We start from the raw sequence: 4,834 nt of genomic DNA, 5'->3' as shown, positions 1-4,834 counted from the left end.
ACAGTTGCCATTAATGAAAATGTACTGAAACTTTTGAATGCTATAAAACAACCACAAAATAGTCAAACAACCACAGTCTTCAAAGAAAAAATGCATAAGCACTATGTAATTGGGGAAAAAAATTCTGTAGACTGGGTTCACACCGTCACAAAAAAAATGTTGAGTTTAACGAAACAAAATTGATGCAAACGGATTCTATGCAAAGAAAAAAAAAATGTTTACATCAATCCGTTTAACAGATTTGTTAATTCTGTTCTGACGCAGAAAAGCAAGTTTAAGCCCTGCATGATAATTCCAGATAGGCTGGCTCCATGATGGGTATACCGAGCGGGAGGCGGCGTGGAATGAAACGGAACTCATGGATGAAAAACTGATGCTCCAATGTTACAAACAAATCAATTTAAAACTGAATCAGATCAGTTTTTACAGAATCAGTTTTTAATAGGTGCAGTTTGAACCCAGCCTTAGTAAATTTACATCACAAAAGAGTCTAAAAATCCCATATAAAAGGCAACAGAAAAATCACCATCAATTTTATACTTACCTGGTGCTGTCTTCTCTTCTCTTCAGCACGGGGGCATCAAGCTCTACAGTGCAGCAAAACTGAGCCACACCCAGAGCCACTCTACAAGTGTCCCTTAAAAGTAAATTAAAACAAAATATTCTTAAGTTTGATAGATAACCTAGAGTCCTCTCTTAAATAGTATAGGTAGCCAGGAGTCCCTGTTAGATAGTATAGGTAGCTGGATAGCTGGAGTCCTCCTTTAGATAGTATATGTAACCTGGAATCCTCCCTTCCATAGTATAGGTAATCTGGAGTCCTCCCTTAGATAGTATAGGTAGCCGGAGTCCTCCTTTAGATAGTATAGATAGCCGGAGTCCCTGCTGTTAGATAGTATAGGTAACCTGGAGTCCTCTTTTAGATAGTATAGGTAGCCGGAGTCCTCTTTTAGATAGTATAGGTAACCTGGAATCCTCCCTTATCCTCGGCATACACGGAATAGATTATGCGCCGGATCGAGTGCCAGCGGCACATCCCCGCCGGCGCCTGGATCGATCCCCTCTCGTCCCCACGGGTGCTTCCTTATCTTTCACTCGACTCCCCACTATTGTCCACCCACGGGGATCGAGTGGGCGGGGATCGAGCGGGGTCATCGGACCTGTCGGAAATGATCAATTGAGCCATCAGCGGCTCGATTGATAAGAAAGAAACTGACCGTGTATTCCCAGCATTAGATAGTATAGGTAACCTGGAGTCCTCCCTTAGATAGTATAGGTAACCTGAAATCCTCCTTTAGATAGTGTAGATAGCTGGAGTACTCCTTTACATAGTATAGGTAACCAGGAGTCATCCCTTAGTATAGATAACCAGGCCTCCTTAAGATAGTACAGGTAGCCCAGAGCCCCCGTTAGATAGTATAGATAACACAAAGTCACCCATAGATAAGATATGTAGCAAGGAGGCTGCCATATTGGGCAGCATGTTGGCGTTGTGGTTAGTGCTGTCACCTTGCAGTGCTGGGTCCCTGGTTTGAATTCAAGCCAGGGCATCTATCTGCACGGTGTTTATATGTTTTCCTTGCGTCTACATGGGTTTCATCCAGGCACTCTTGTTTCCTCCCACATCCCTATAACATACACAGACAAGTTGATTGGTTTCACCTTAAATTGGCTCTAGATGACACAAGTGTGTTGTCATGCGCAGCACACGTGCAGATCACTCCTGGCTGCCTGCGCACTACTGCTCGAGTCCGGCGACCTGGACTGAGCTGCAGTGGAAGATTTACTGTATGTAGGAGGAGAACTGGGGAAGCGGTGGGCATGAGGTCTGTACCTAATACATGCGTGCTTCCCCCGTTTTTAATATATATCGTTCGGCTCTGGTATCTATTAAAGGATATACGAGATGAAAAAAAAAGTTCAGCTTTCCTTACATGAGGCTTCTTCCAGGCCCTAGTAGTCTATCAATCCCAGCACTGCAGTTTGGCCACACTCCACGGTGCCGATCTCCTGTCCGTAACATCGCTGACCCAAGCAGGGTTACTGGTATCTGCACCTCTCGCTTTCACGCTCCTGCTGCTGGGAGCGTTCTGCGATTGGGTAAGCGATGTTTCAGGCAGGCAGCAACACCGTGGAGGGCGCCCAAACTGCAGCTCTGGAACTGAATGGACTTCTAGGGGCTGGAAGAAGCCCCAGGTAATTAAAGCTGCACTTTTTATTTCACCTCAGCTATCCTTTAAATAAGCAGTGTCCATACTTGTGACCATAAGGCCCGGTTCACACTTGCGCTTTTTTCCGGACCGGACCTGGACCGTATACTGTACAAACAGACCGGATATGAATGAATACATTGTTATCCAATGTATCCATTCACACCTGTCCGTCCGTCCGGATCCGTAGTTTTTGCAGTCCGGCCTCCGGTCCGGAAAAATCCAGCAGGAGCCATTTTTCCTGAACTCTCCCGCAGCCGGAACTGAACCAGGCATTTTAGCAGCACAACAAGAACTAATGAAAAACAGAAGTTGTCACCACACTGACTATAGAATGGCCGCTTGCTGCAGCCGTCCTGTGCCACATGGAGTGTGCTGGCTTGCACAGATGGGGAGATGCAGGAGCTGATTGAGGAAAGCAGCCCACAGTAATGTTTGCAATCGATTTGTGGGCTTGTGTCATGTATCTGTGTGCTCCGTCTCTCCTCTAGGCCCTGACCCAAGGAAGAAGTCTTTGCCCTGCATGCACAGATCAGTCCTCATGTACTGCTGGCAGCTGCTATGAGTGCAGCACGCCGCTCAAGAAGCCACCGGGAGCGCAGACACATCATTCTGAATAAATTGCTCATATGCTTTATGCAAACGGCCTGAACTGCGCATGCGGGCAGACTTTTACTAGTTCAAACACCCCGACCCCCTAGTCTGGACCAAGTTGTAGCTGAACGGATTTGTGAGGGGCAGAGAATGGAGGACACAGTCTGTGTTCATAGATTGCATTTTGGACAATATGGACACTGCTTCATTACAATTACCCAGGATTAAACTGCTTTTTTTTTTACTTTAGACTTCCTTTTAACTTACCTGGGGCTTCTTGGAGCCCCCTGCAGTCACCCTGTGCCCGCACTGTCCTTTTGGGGCGACCCTAACAAAGCTTCCAGCCATGCACCTCATTGCATCCCCATACACAGCAGCATTCTGTGCGTGCGCAGTATGGGCAAAATCATTTCTGCTCATAAGTAGAATGTTCCTGTGATGACCAGCTAGCTTTGAGGGGATTACCACTGCTGACTGGAGGGCGTGCACAGGATGGCTATAGGGGGCTGCAAGAAGCCCCAGATAAATTAAACTGCATTTTTTTACTTTAATAACCCTTGAAAGGATACCAGAGCCAAAAGGAATTGGAAGAACAGGGGGAGCAGGCATGTATTGTTCTCATGTCCGTTCTATTCCAGCCCCTTCCTTTGTGTTACCTAATTGCCCACTTGCACCCCCTTCTAGGTAAGCAAGTTGCACATGTGCGTGTCACGGGTACGTTGTGCATTGCTCCTGGCCGTGGTTGCGCGATATAGGACTTGCACAGCCGGGCCAGTGCCTGCGCACTACTGCAACTTACTCACTGACCCAGTTGCTGCAGGGGGGAAAATAGGTAACAAAAGAGGGAGACGCTTATGGCTCTGGTATCTTTTAAAGTGTACCTGAGATGGTACACTGGGCCTCATTTATACTGACCTGGGGATTCCTCCAGCCCCATGAGGAATGTGGCCTCCCTTACCATCCGCTTCACACCCTTTGTTCTGACGCTTTGACTCCTGGTAATCCGTTCAGTCGCCGCGCCAGTCGTAGACTTCTGCGCATGCTTGTGGTACTACTGCGCAGACACAGAATGCTCCCGTCTTTGGGAGCGCAACAAGGGGTGCACGCGCGGTCAACTCGCATATACGCAGAGGAGTGCAGCTGGACGATTACTGGGATGCATAGTGCAAGAAGAGTGAGGCCACAGTGCTCATGGGGATGGAGGAAGATCCAGGTAACTATAAATAAACATAATCTAAGATTCACTTTAAAATAAGCCCCATTAAGATGTATCATATGCTGGATACACACCATGAGTTTCCGCGTCGAATGCGTCCGTCGATACGCGTCGATTCGATTATTTCCGAGCATTTCCGAACGAATTTCGATGATTTTTAGGTCGATTGCCATGTAAAGTATGGCAAATCGACCTAACGATCCATCGAAGCTTGAATCGGACATGTCGGAAATAATCGAATCGACGCGTATCGACGGACGCATCGAACGCGGAAACGTGTGTATCCAGCATTAAACAAAATAATAAACCTTCAAAAAAATCCCACCCACCCATCAATACATACTTTTTTCAAGAGCCTGTCAGTGCAGTGCTCTGTGCTGTCTGTGTTCAGACCTGAGAGTCAGTTACAGTCACACATGCTGGCTGGCTGTTAGCTGATCTCTCTCCATTTCTCCACCTCCCATCAGCCCCTGCGCAGTGTGAGGAAGTGAGAGGAGGAGACATAGGGGGTGGAGCTGAGCTGGACAGCAAGGAAATCGAAACTAGAATCCACCACCAGCTCAGTAGAGATGGGAAGTTCGGATCTTTTCAATGATCCGGATGATTCGAATCGGATCATTGAAAAGATCCGGATCTTTGATCCGAATCTCGGATCATTTTACTACCGAAGCATTCGGGGTGAGATGACTAGCAGGACAGGTCGTTCCCTGCTGTGGACAGGAGAAGGGGAGGGGGGTGGACACACAGAGAGAAGGGGAGAAGATGGACAGAGGGCAGGGAGTGGACAGAGAAGGGAGGAGGGACGAGCAGAGAG

At 47.6% G+C, this 4,834-nt stretch overlaps 1 long non-coding RNA gene across 1 annotated transcript in view; it reads right to left on the bottom strand.

Moving 5' to 3' along the window:
• The window catches only part of LOC137528157 (uncharacterized), an 11,866-nt gene extending 7,360 nt beyond the window's left edge, over positions 1-4,506 (bottom strand). The window contains exons 1-2 of the long non-coding RNA XR_011023297.1: positions 4,364-4,506; positions 545-637 (exon numbers count right to left, since the gene is read on the bottom strand). This is a non-coding gene — a long non-coding RNA (uncharacterized lncRNA). The remainder of the gene's footprint in view (positions 1-544; positions 638-4,363) is intronic.
• Positions 4,507-4,834: the final 328 nt, after the last annotated feature.

Source organism: Hyperolius riggenbachi, chromosome 8 (genome assembly GCF_040937935.1).
Source record: "Hyperolius riggenbachi isolate aHypRig1 chromosome 8, aHypRig1.pri, whole genome shotgun sequence".
Taxonomy (NCBI): Eukaryota; Metazoa; Chordata; class Amphibia; order Anura; family Hyperoliidae; genus Hyperolius; species Hyperolius riggenbachi.
The sequence above is the reverse complement of the archived record's forward strand: the minus strand, read 5'-3'. Positions and strand labels throughout refer to the sequence as shown.